Raw genomic sequence first — 13,248 nt, 5'->3', positions numbered from 1 at the left:
TCAAGTAGATCAAATATAAACTCTTGCCGTGTTTCAGGGACTTGAAATTCCTCCAATGTCCAATTAACTGCATTTAACCCCTTCTGGTGTTCAATGGAAGTATATAAACTGACCACATCAATAGTGGCAATAATGGCATTTTCAGAGATGTCATCAATATTTTTAATCTTTTGCAAAAAGTCGCTTGTATCAAGTAAAAAGGATTTACTTTTTTTAGTAAAAGGAGTCAAAATTCGTTCTTAAAACAATCGACAAAGGGCTCAACACAGATTCTGATGAAGCCACTATTGGCCTCCCGGGGGGGTCAATTAAAGTCTTATGGACCTTAGGCAACACATAGATCACAGGGGTAATAGGGTCCACCTTAATCAAATATTCAACCAATTTAGCATCAATAATACCCCTGGATCTATGTTTGTCAACCACATTTTTAATCTTAATTTGTATTTCAGATAATGGATTCTTTTTCAAAGGCATATATGTTTCAATATCCATCAATTGTCTTTGAATCTCATGAATATATTTGTCACGATACATTATGACAATTGATCCCCCCTTGTCAGCAGGTTTAATTTCAATCTGTTTGTCCCCTTGCAATTGTTTCAGAGCTTCCCTCTCTTCAAATGTTAGATTACCATAAATCTCAAAATCTCCTCGCTGCACTTGGTTAAGTAAACTACTCACATCCCTTCTGACAAAATCAATATACGTTTCTATCGGGTGGTATATCTTTGGGGGCATAAAATTACTTCTGTTTCTAAGACCTAAATCAAATAACTTCAAAGGATCATCTCCACCACCTGAAGTCATCACTGGCAAAGGCGATGGAACATTAGAAAAATGTGATTTCAACCTAAGATTTCTATAAAAACGATTTAAATCAATGTCCAATTGAAAACCATTTAAATCAGTCAATATGCCGAAGGATAAACCTTTTTGCAAGGTCTGTATCTGCTTCTGTGATATAGTTTTAGACGAAATGTTTATAATCAATGATTCTTCAATACCTGAGACCTGGTGATCATTGAAGGTGTAGTTTCTCCTGTGGTGGCAGCCCCCTCTCCGCGTTTTCTTGTGGAGTAGCGTCCTCTCCCTCTTCGAAAAAAAGGAATGCGCTGCTGATTCCAGGAGCTGGAAGTGTCACTCCCGGAGTCTGAGGAATAATAGCCAGTCCGAGAAAAAGATTTAAATCCTCTTTCAAAGCCAGATCTCGGGTCACGCCACCTATAAACTCTGTTGGATAAATAATCCTCAGTGTCTCTGGTAAACTTTCGTCGCTTTTTATCTTGCAGTTCCTTACGAAAACTCTCCAGAATAGTATTTGTGGAGTCCTTCAAAGCACTCAATTCATCCAGTTTCATGCAGGAGCTGAGCTGTATTTCAACATTTTGTATTTCGCTCTTCAATTCAATAATAGCTTTCTGTAATCTCTCAATAGTTAAAAGAATCAAATCCAAAGAACATTTGTTAATAATATGCTCAAATTCATCACAAAAGACTGGATCATTAGAAAAGACTGGATCATTAGAAAAATGGACTCTATGGACTGGACCACTGCAGCTAACCCCTTAGCTTGGCCTAACAACAGTTCAAAGAGTTCTGACTATGGGAACATTCCCTTTAGCTACTTCAGTGCCAAAGGAAGGTTACATCCTTCCTCACTATTACATTCCCCCACACTTTAATGTTGGTCATTCCCGACCATACTAGGCAATCAATACACATTAACATTTATAGCATCTTATCATATTACTAAAACATTTTAGTAAGAGACTGGTTCTGATGTCTTCTTCTTGGGTGGAAGACCGGCCCTTCTCGGTTAAGGGACCCGGAACAGCAATTCAGGACAGTTCATTATCAACTTTCAAGACTTCTCAGAAGTACCGGTCCTTCTTGGTAAGGACCCCGGAAACACAGTGTCCATGTCCATATTTTTAAGACAAGTCAACACACCAATAGCCCTTAAGCTCCTTCAAGGGCTGCATTCTGAGGCACACTGTCACAGGGAACACCCCATGAGTCTCTTTCTTTTTGGCCCTAGCTGGGGTCACCAGTTCTTCCCACTAGGCCTCAATTCTCCTACCATTAGAGAATATTCATCCTCAAGGTGTGCCTCAGCGCTGCAAATTCCAGCAGAAAAAAGCGCAACAGGCGAACAAAAAAAAAAAGAAGCCAAACTAAAAGAAAGCAGCTCACATAGGCACACAACTCAATGCTGCTTGAGGCCTCCTTGGCCTGGGAGGTAGGGAAACAGTCCTACTATTTTTCTAGCCCTTAGGCTAACATAGGGTGATCCACCCTTGTTGGGAAACAGTCCCTGGTAGGAACCACCACCAGTGGGTCCTATTTTTAAAGCAACAGGAAGGTCAATGGACCTTTTGGGTAGAAGTGCTCACTTCTTCTGGGCCTCCTTCCGCTCCTTCATGAAGGCAGCCCATGCTGCAGATGAAGGTGGTTTCTTCCACCTGCAAGGCTGGTTAGGGTACCTGCTGGGCCCTGGGTCCTCATCCGAGCACATAGCGCTGATGCAGCCGACTTGGGTATGGCCGTAGCTGGTAACTCTAAAGTTGTGGACTACGTTGCTGGCACCAGCTTGTTAATCCCCGGCAGTCACCTGACCAGCTCCTTCAACCCCTCCTGGTTGTTTTGGCGGGGAGCTGACAGCGTGCGCCTCACCAGAAGAGTCAGCTGCCCCGCAGCTTGCGAAGCCTTCCTCATCTTCGCTATCGACCTCTCCCCATTGGCGTTTCTTGGGTTCCTCCTCTTGAGGGACATCGGCCTTTGGTGGGGGTAGAAATCCTTTAGGGGCCTCCCTAGCCCACCGCTGCAGAGCCTCTCTTTTGGCCCTCCGTCGAAACACTTCCTCATCCTTCTCGAGGACATCCTTCCACTCATAATAGCGAGTAAGCGCAGCCGCGTACCACCCTCTGGAGCATTCACATTTTACAAAGTGGACTATGTCCCCCACGTGTAGGTTGTGGAGGCGATCGGACAGGTATTCTCGCTTAACCATTTTGCGGGTGAAGAAAACTTCGTCACCAGGCCACTCCTCCTCTAGGAACCCATATCCTTCCTTTATGTGGAACTCCGTGACTCGCCCCCGGGTCTGGGAAGCCTCTACTGACTCCCTCCGTGCCGCGTTGGACCCTTCCAGCCAGCCCCGCAAGAAGGTATTGTTCCACCGGCGGCGTTCCCATAGTGTCATCGGGGGGTCACGCCTCACCGACCACAGGCGGCCGGATTCGGAGTGGCGGTTAACTCGGGGTGTATTCAATGCCTCCATGGCCATCTGCCACCAGTTGATGCGGTGGGACCTCCGCTTTGGGGGTCTTGCCTCTGCCACGCCACCTTCTGGCCTGGGCTTTCCTGCCACTCCCCCGGGGGTTGTTGCCATGGGCGTCGCGACCGGGGTTAGCTGCAGGGGTTTACACTGCTCACCTTCCACTGGCTGTGCTGTGGCTGCTGCTTCGGCCTCCCCGGTATGTTCTTCGCCCTCAGCCGAAGGGGGAATGTCTTCCGGCATCCGGCTCCAGCACCACACTCGGAACTCATGGATGAGTAGGCCTACCTCGGGCTGAGGCCTGGTGGACCAGTGGACGGTGATCGGTGGGAGCGGTGTTGGCTCGCAGGCAGCGCTCACTGGTGGGTGTCTTCCGGCTGTGGCCCTGGGGTGGTGATCTCAAGTACTTCCTCCTCCATGGACCCGGGTGTCCGTGGCACGGCTGACTGGCCCTCAGCCGCGCTGCCTGTGGACTCTTCTCTCTCCTTCAGATAGGTGCGGAGCACAGTGCGCTGCTCCTGAATCGACCCGCCACATGCCATATTCTTCCTGGCGTCCTCTCTCTGCTCCTTCCCTGTCGCAGGCTTACACAGGAATGTCGTTGGTCGCTTACCGGTGACGTGCATGACTCGCCCCCAGGGGTCTTACTGTTTGGGGCAGTATATCACGGTGGCTGGCCCAGGGCGGTCAGTGCACAAAGGGGTAGCAAATACTAATAACAGTTCAGAGAATTCGTGACGCCACCTGTGGTGTCTGGTGATGGTCACCAGCGCTGCAACAGTCCTCTGAGGCAGGTATCAAGGCAGCTAAAGATGGTACAGCTCCCCACAGGCGGAGTGGGCCTCAGGGCAGTGTAAGAGTAGATGGATGGTGCGCTGGGCGTTGTGGTGCGGTGAGGATTAATGGCGCCGGTGAAGAAACAGACAGAGGCTGTTCAATGCAGTCGTCCAAGGTTTTACTTACAGTTCTCAGGCAATTTCACAAGTGCACTTTGCAGGTGAAGGCCTCCCTCGTCACGCTGCATTCACCGGGCAGGGGTTCAGTCCTTCTTAAAGCAGCTTAGGAATGCTTGGCGGAACCCCACTTTCTCGTGTTCCTACTTTGACCGTCTTCACACTTGGTCCTTCTCACCGCTGCCCTACGCTGCCCACTCTCAATCCCTCTCGGGTATGCTGAAGTCCTTCCTGTACGTCGAATCCGGGACCAACCTAACCCCCTGGAGATTAGAATGAAGCAACCGATCCCTCCTGACACCTGGCAGGAGCGGGGAGTACGGGTGCCGTCCTGCACGCGCCGTACCCCCTGGGATCCTTTCTTTAGATCGGAGCCTACTCCCTGCTCCCCTTTGGGGCTTCTATCCTAGGCCCTAATTGGTGGAGCAGAGCTCTGACTGAGCCTCTGCTCCCGGACTGTTAGTCCACTGTTCTCCACTGTTCTGCCACCCTAAGATGGATTCTCTATTTTATATCTTTACTGTATCAGTGCTCCCCTGAACTTCTTCCTCCACCCACACCCACTATTCGTTCCCCCTACCTTTGGGTTCCCCCTACCCCAGCCAGGGTCAGGGCTCAGCAGAAAAATACATTGGGTCTTGCCCCTCCTGCTGGCCTGGAGCAGTGTGGTGTTGGATGTAGGTGGTTAGGGTTCCGTGCAGCACTCCCACCTTACCTGAGAGAAGGGAGACACCACAACTCTGGGAGAGGTGCAGCATCTCTGTGGTGACTGAACCCTCAGGGGCGCCACACGCACCCTGCACGTCCAACTCCGCCTCTCTCTGGGCAGGGCTTCTGACGCGACCGTCGCGTCACTTGTCACTTCCGACAGCTCTGCCTTCAGCCGCACCCCTTCTCTTGACGCGCCGATACTCACTGGGCCGGACTTCACTCTGTGCCGCTCCCTCTCTTCCCATCCTGGGACGAATCTTCACTGATGAGCCCATCCTTCTCCAGGCCAGAACTTGTAGGGGCTGGACATCTTTTTGCGCTCTCCGGCTCCGTCCACTCCCATGATAGGCGGTTCTTCTCCTGAACTTTACCGCCACTGTCACCATCTTGGAATCCATGCTTTGGGCTGCCATCTTGGGCCGCATGCCTTCCAATACATTCTCTTCAGTGTTCTGGGTCAGCTCTTCCCCATTTTCTTCATGCGAGGAGCTCGCATCCTGCTGACTATGCCAAATTTAAGGTGCCTCAGCGAGGTAGTTGTGGGCGAGCTGCAGCCCCTGCTCGCTCTGGCACCCTACAGACAATACGTGTCGTCCCTCCGATGTGTGACTGTCTATGTGGTGCTCTCCACTTACTTCAGACCATCCAATTGTGGCTGTCTCCAGGCATTTCTCTTTTGGGACCAGGGCAGCAATAAATTCAGAGCCCTTATGTCCATAGATATATCCGTGCCCTGGAGTTTACCACAATTAGATAGGGAACCATTCAACTTCCTCCCCCTGATTCCCTTAGGTATTTAGACTTAACAGTTTTCCATCTCTATACAATATGTGCCTGTGCGCATGCGCATGCGCACTGCTGTCACTCCTTGTCCTTCAGCGCCTCGGCACCATGGACGCTGGCGTGCATACCGGTGGCGCGTTTGCGTTCCACTGTCGATGGATGGAAGTTCCTCACAGAAAGTGACGTGCGGTGGTGCATGCGCCGACGGAGACACACTGTGCCCTATTGCCAGTTAAGTTACAGCTGACGTCCTGTATCACCACACACCATAGGTTGCTTGGCAGTATTTAACCAAACCCTAGCTACCCGAGGATATGTCCCCCTATGAAGTGAGGGCGAAACGCACGTAGGGGTGCGCGGACGCACATACCACATCTGACTCCCCGTGTAAGTATCAAGGCGACTTCTATTATGTTTTGTCTAACTTAGATTACATACAAATGGATTAGGCTAAAAGGTGAGCTGACTAAACATGTAATTCTCACAGTTGTGACTGGAACCTGCTAGATTAAGAACTCACCCCTCCCCCCCATCTTCCTTTCTGATATCCTGATATGGAGATTAATTGATTAATAATCATGATTTGCTTTTTGCACTAAGCACATAGCACTTTAGGTAGAATTAGGTGGTTGATTACTGAGGGCCGATTGGTACTGCCACCTTAAATAATTTAATAGTGCAATATTGTGGTGGAGTTAATTGTTGATGTGGACTCTGCCTCCTTAATAGCACTTTGTGTTTTTAATGTTGCTATATGTGCAATAAAGATTCAGTGTTCGGTTTCAAAAAACTCTGGTCTACTGGGCTCTTTTTCTAGGCTCAGGTGGTGTGATATTGAGTTCTATATGGAGTTAAAATCCGGTAATATTTATAGAGTACTTTGTGAGCATAATATTGTTTAGTATGAATTTAGTGTCAGGTTTCTTTTAAACATCACGTCCTTAATTCAGATCCTGGAGTTCCTAAAAAGAAACAATAATTTCGGTAATAAAAAGATCTTATACAAACAGATTCTACCTGGTCTTAAGAGAGGATCAGTAATATACAGTTAGGTCCATATATATTTGGACACAGACAACATTTTTCTAATTTTGGTTCTAGACATTACCACAATGAATTTTAAACAAAACAATTCAGATGCAGTTGAAGTTCAGACTTTCAGCTTTCATTTGAGGGTATCCACATTAAAATTGGATGAAGGGTTTAGGAGTTTCAGCTCCTTAACATGTGCCACCCTGTTTTAAAAGGGACCAAAAGTAATTGGACAATTGACTCCAGGGCTATTTCATGGACAGGTGTGGGCAATCTCTTCGTTATGTCATTCTCAATTAAGCAGATAAAAGGCCTGGAGTTGATTTGAGGTGTGGTGCTTGCATTTGGAAGGTTTTGCTGTGAAGTAAACATGCGGTCAAAGGAGCTCTCCATACAGGTGAAACAAGCCATCATTAAGATGCAAAAACAGAAAAAACCCATCCGAGAAATTGCTACAATATTAGGAGTGGCAAAATCTACAGTTTGGTACATCCTGAGAAAGAAAGAAAACACTGGTGAACTCATCAATGCAAAAAGACCTGGGCGTCCACGTAAGACAACAGTGGTGGATGTTCGCAGAATAATCTCCATGGTGAAGAGAAACCCCTTCACAACAGCCAACCAAGTGAACAACACTCTTCAGGAGGTAGGCGTATCAATATCCAAATCTACCATTTGAGAAGACTGCATGAAAGTAACTACAGAGGGTTCACTGCACGGTGCAAGCCACTCATAAGCATCAAGAATAAAAAGGCTAGACTGGACTTTGCTAAAAAAACATCTAAAAAAGCCAGCACAGTTCTGGAAGAACATTCTTTGGATAGATGAAACCAAGATCAACCTCTACCAGAATGATGGAAAGAGAAAAGTATGGCGAAGACGTGGTACAGCTCATGATCCAAAGCATACCACATCATCTGTAAAACACGGCAGAGGCAGTGTGATGGCTTGGGCATGCATGACTGCCAGTGGCACTGGGTCACTAGTGTTTATTGATGATGTGACACAGGACAGAAGCAGCCGAATGAATTCAGATGTATTCAGAGCCATACTGTGTGCTCAGATCCAGCCAAATGCAGCCAAACTGATTGGTCGTCGTTTCATACTACAGATGGACAAAACATAAAGCCAAAGCAACCCAGGAGTTTATTAAAGCAAAGAAGTGGAATATTCTTGAATGGCCAAGTCAGTCACCTGATCTCAACCCAATTGAGCATGCATTTCACTTGTTAAAGACTAAACTTCAGACAGAAAGGCCCACAAACAAGCAGCAACTGAAAACCACCGCAGTGAAGGCCTGGCAGAGCATCAAAAAGGAGGAAACACAGCGTCTGGTGATGTCCATGAGTTCAAGACTTCAGACAGTCATTGCCAACAAAGGGTTTTCAACCCAGTACTAGAAATGAACATTTTATTTACAATTATTTAATCTGTCCAATTACTTTTGGTCCCTTTAAAAACAGGGTGGCACATGTTAAGGAGCTGAAACTCCTAAACCCTTCATCCAATTTTAATGTGGATACCCTCAAGTGAAAGCTGAAAGTCTGAACTACAACTGCATCTGAATTGTTTTGTTTAAAATTCATTGTGGTAATGTCTAGAACCAAAATTAGAAAAATGTTGTCTCTGTCCAAATATATATGGACCTAACTGTATGTGTACAGTGACCTGATACTTTTGGGCGGTCCTACATGTAATGTATGTACACAGTGACTGCACCAGCAGATTAGTGAGTGCAGCTCTGGGGTATAATACAGGATCAGTAATATACAGGTGCATCTCACAAAATTAGAATCTCATCAAAAAGTTAATTTATTTCAGTTCTTCAATACAAAAAGTGAAACTCATATATTATATAGAGTCATTACAAACAGAGTGATCTATTTCAAGTGTTTATTTCTGTTAATGTTGATGATTATGGCTTACAGCCAATGAAAACACAAAAGTTATTATCTCAGTAAATTAAAAAGATTAACAAAAAACACTTGCAAAGCCTTCCTAAGCATTTAAAAAGGTCCCTTAGTCTGTTTCAGTAGGCTCCACAATCATGGGGAAGACTGCAGACTTGACAGATGTCCAGAAGGCAGTCATTGACACACTCCACAAGGTCCCACCCAGAGTTCCAATTTTCATTTGGAAATCAAGGTCCCAGAGTCTGGAGGAAGAGTGGAGAGGCACAATCCAAGCTGCTTGAGGTCTAGTGTGAAGTTTCCACAATCAGTGATGGTTTGGGGAGCCATGTCATCTGCTGGTGCAGGTCCACTGTGTTTTATCAAAACCAAAGTCAGTGCAGCCGTCTATCAGGAAATTGTAGAGCACTTCATGCTTCCCTCTGCCGACAAGCTTTTTGGAGATGGAAACTTCATTCTCCAGCAGGACTTGGCACCTGTCCACTCTGCCAAAAGTACCAATACGTGGTTTACACACAACAGTATCACTGTGCTTGATTGGCCAGCAAACTCACCTGACCTTAACCCCATAGAGAATCTATGGGGAATTGTCAAGAGGAAGATGAAAGACACCAGACCCAACAATGTTGATGAGCTGAAGGCTGCTATCAAAGCAACCTGGGCTTCCATAATACCTCAGCAGTGCCACAGGCTGATCGCCTCCATGCCACGCCGCATTGATGCAGTAATTCATGCAAAAGGAGCCTCGACCGACTATTGAGTGCATTTACTGAACATACATATCAGTAGGCCAACATTTCGGATTTAAAAATAATTTTTCAAGCTGTTGTTATAAAGTATTCTAATTTACTGAGATAATGACTTTTGTGTTTTCACTGGCTGTAAGCCATAATCAACATTAACAGAAGTAAACACTTGAAATCGATCACTCTGTTTTTGATAACTCTATATAATATATGAGTTTCACTTTTTGTATTGAAGAACAGAAATAAATTAACTTTTTGATGACATTCTAATTTTGTGAGATGCACCTGTAAGTGCACAGTAACCTGATACTTTTGGGTGGTCGTACGCCCAAAACCCTCTTAAGAGAGGTTGTTTAAAGATTGATGGCCACTTCTTTTTTTTATTTAAGGCCTCTCCTTGGGATAGGCCATTAATCTCTGATCAGTGGGGGTGAGACGACACCCCGGCTGACCAGCTTTTAGCGGCAGCTGCCGGAAGTTCTCGGATGCTTCCAGAACACAGAAGCTCCATCAAAACTATATTTTGAATAAGGGGTGGATCTGCAGTACCTGGCAGTGACCACTACAGAAATGACTGAACTGCTGTTTTTTGTGCTGGGTGTCATACTCCCACACCCTTCAAGGACCCATCAACATAAAAGTAGTGGCCAATCCTTTTAATGGTTCAACATTAAAGGGGTCCAGTGGTAGATAATGAATATTAATACATTTTAAAAAATATGTTATTATAGATAAATTGAGAAATACTGTTAACTATTTGTGCTCATTTTGCCTAGGGAGCTATTATTAGGATTTCTGAAATGGCTAGCATTACATTACATAATACAAACCCCTAAACATAACAGGACAGGTTCCTCTTGCCATTATCTATGAGGAGAAACAGTAGCCTTGTGACATCACTCAGATGTTAAAAATAAGCATTCCCTCCTGTCAGGTTCTTTTTTCTCCTCATAGTTAATGGCCAGAGAAGGAAGAAGAAACAACACGTATTTCTATGTTTAGGATGGGTTCTGTGTTCAGTAATCTGACGTCAGTCATTTTTAAAATCCTAATAATTGCTCCTTTGGCAAAATGAGAACAAAAAAATAATTAAAAGTATTTATCAATTTATCTATGATAATGTATTTTTTAAATTTATTAGTTTTCTTTATTTCCTGAAAAAAACCCTTTTAAGAGACATTTAATCTTTCAGTTCAGTAAACACTAATACCCCAAGAATGTTACATGTCCATTAGGAAGAAAAATGGCGATAAGGAGTAATTCTGCTAAAGCCATTAATGGATCCATGGATGGAGAAATTATTTTCACTGGTTAAATAAAGGGGTTATCCAGGACTTTTATTATTTTTATATAAAAGGCCAAGAACTAACAACAGGTAGTTGCTAACTTCTTGTTCTGCATGAGGACGATCTCTCTTGGGTCTGCTTCATTTAATCTCTCGTCAACAGAGCAGCACCTTCTCTTCCTGTCTGCTCTGTCAACAGGCATCAATGGAGACGTCATGCTGAATGACAGCATGCTCCCTGCAGTTAGGTAGCGGGGAGCCGGATGTCAATCAGCATGACATCAGCACTGATTCCCCGTCAACAGAGCAGAGCAAAAGAGATGATGCTGCACTGTCGACGTGACATTAGTGGAGGCAAGGGAACTGTCATGAGGGTGTCATGTGCCCCTGGGAGACCTGGAGTTAGAGGCTCACGACAGGTAATGAATCGCAGGTCCTCTTTAGAGATGGTGTGATTGGTGTCCTTTTTTAAATGGTTTTCCTTTCCATCAGTACTAAAGGGTTAAGGTCTCTTTCCATGCTGGCTGGGAACATACAGAGTTGTTGCTTTCAGCTGCAGCTGGTGATATCATTTCCTCTCTCTACATATATTAGCTCTGGACATTTCTTCCTTGCCGGTGAAAAAATCTTCTTCCTGGAAGTGTTGAGCTGTGTAGCGTTGGAGTTGGGAGTAGTTGCTGGAAGGTTTTGTGTGCAGTAGTTTCGTGAATGTTTATCTCCTCGTCCTTATTCCAATTTAGTTTGTGTATTGCTCCTTTTCCCTATTCTCCTCCCTATTTTAGGTGACTTTTTGTTTGATAGTGGTTTTCAGTAGTGATGAGCGAGCATGCTCGCTACTGCTCGGTGCTCGTCCGAGCATCTCACTGCTCGACAAGCTCGGTGCTCGCCGAGTATTTCCGGGGTTGCTCGACTGGAGCTCGGGTCCCCTCCCTGCATGTTTGGCACTCTTTAGAGCGCCAATCAACATGCAGGGATTGCCTGCCACTCATTGTAATGCCGCAGCCATGGTGGTTGTGGCATTACAGTGATTGGCTGGCCGCACAGCGTCATCAGGTCTATATCAGACCTGGCGCCGCCATGCTCGTCACAGTCACTCCGGAATCAGACAGCGTAGGGAGAGGTGCTTCTGAGCTAGGGAGAAATTTGCTTGTGTATTGGGTAGTGTAGGGAGAAAAACCGTACATTACACATATCCATCTTAACAAACAGTCCTTTTGAGGACTAACTAATCCATCTGCAGAAATATCAGGCAGGCAGTGTATATAGGCAGGCAGGCAGGGTATATAGCAGACTGCAGTGCATATAGCACAAGAGGCTCCATTCCAATTCTGCCTTCTGCTGCTGTTAGATATTTCTATACAAAGGTCTAGGTTTCAGGGGCCAGGAATACTTTTTTTGGATCTTAATCCTCTTTATTTGCTTAAAAAGCAATCCAGAGAATACAGTTTTTCTGCGCCATTTGCTTGTTGGCACTGCAGAATACAGCCAGGTCCTTTCCATATTACAGCGCTAGAAATCCAGCTATTTAAAACTCTGTGTTCTCCGTCACACGGATCACATATACGTTGTAAGAAAATACTGCCATTTTCTGGCCTACATTAAAAATATAATTTAGTGTGTCAGTGAAGCAATTGACACCAGTTTGCTGTTCAAACTACTTACCTACAGGCCAGGTATTTAAAACTCTGTTTTCTCCGTCACACGGATCACATATCCGTTGTCAGAAAATACTGACATTTCTGGCCTCCTTTAAAAATTTCTTTCAGTGTGTCAGTGAAGCCATTCACAGCAGTTTGCTGTTCAAACTACTTACCTACAGGCCAGGTATTTAAAACCCTTGTTTTCTCCGTCACAAGGATCACATATAACTTCTCTCCAAACTCAGTCATTTGTAGTGAGCGTGGAAGATACTGTCCTCCTTTTAAAATGGGAAAGGCACTTCCGGATCCGGCCCTGGCTAAGGAGGATTGAAGACTGAGAGCTCTGCAAAGCCCCGGTGATTACCACCCCCTCAGGCACATAAAAACATACAGAGACGCTGGGCAGAGGGTCCTGAAGATAGTGTGAAAGTACCTGGCTGCACATGGACCGGTACATCCTCAGAAGTGCCTGTAAAATCCCTGTAGCAGGCAAGAAGTGTGGAGAGCAAAGAGGAGATAAGATGGCCGCCGCTGATAAAGGCAAGCATGCTGAACGCTCACAGCAAATGGAGAGGGGGAGCGAGGCAGTTTCAGGGGAGGAGATGCAAGCTGATGCTGGTGTCAGAGAGGTAGATCATTGCCAAATGAACAGAAAAGCAGATCAGTGTGAGAAGCTTTCACTGGTGGCTGGTGCAATAAACTCTGACAGCATGAACTTTAAGGATTTGGCACAAGAAGTAGCAAAACACCTTGTCCCAGAGATCACTGCCACTCTAGCCAGCACAATACAGCAGTCACTGGCAGCCCTTAAAGAAGACATTACACAGCATGGGCAGAGACTGGATGAAGCTGAAGACAGAACAAGGAAAGTGGAGGATAAAACTGAGCACATAGAAAAGGATGTTAAC

Source organism: Phyllobates terribilis, unplaced genomic scaffold (assembly GCF_046119375.1).
Source record: "Phyllobates terribilis strain yellow unplaced genomic scaffold, ASM4611937v1 Scaffold_1__5_contigs__length_1240528914, whole genome shotgun sequence".
In the NCBI taxonomy this organism is placed as follows: domain Eukaryota; kingdom Metazoa; phylum Chordata; class Amphibia; order Anura; family Dendrobatidae; genus Phyllobates; species Phyllobates terribilis.
The sequence above is the reverse complement of the archived record's forward strand: the minus strand, read 5'-3'. Positions refer to the sequence as shown.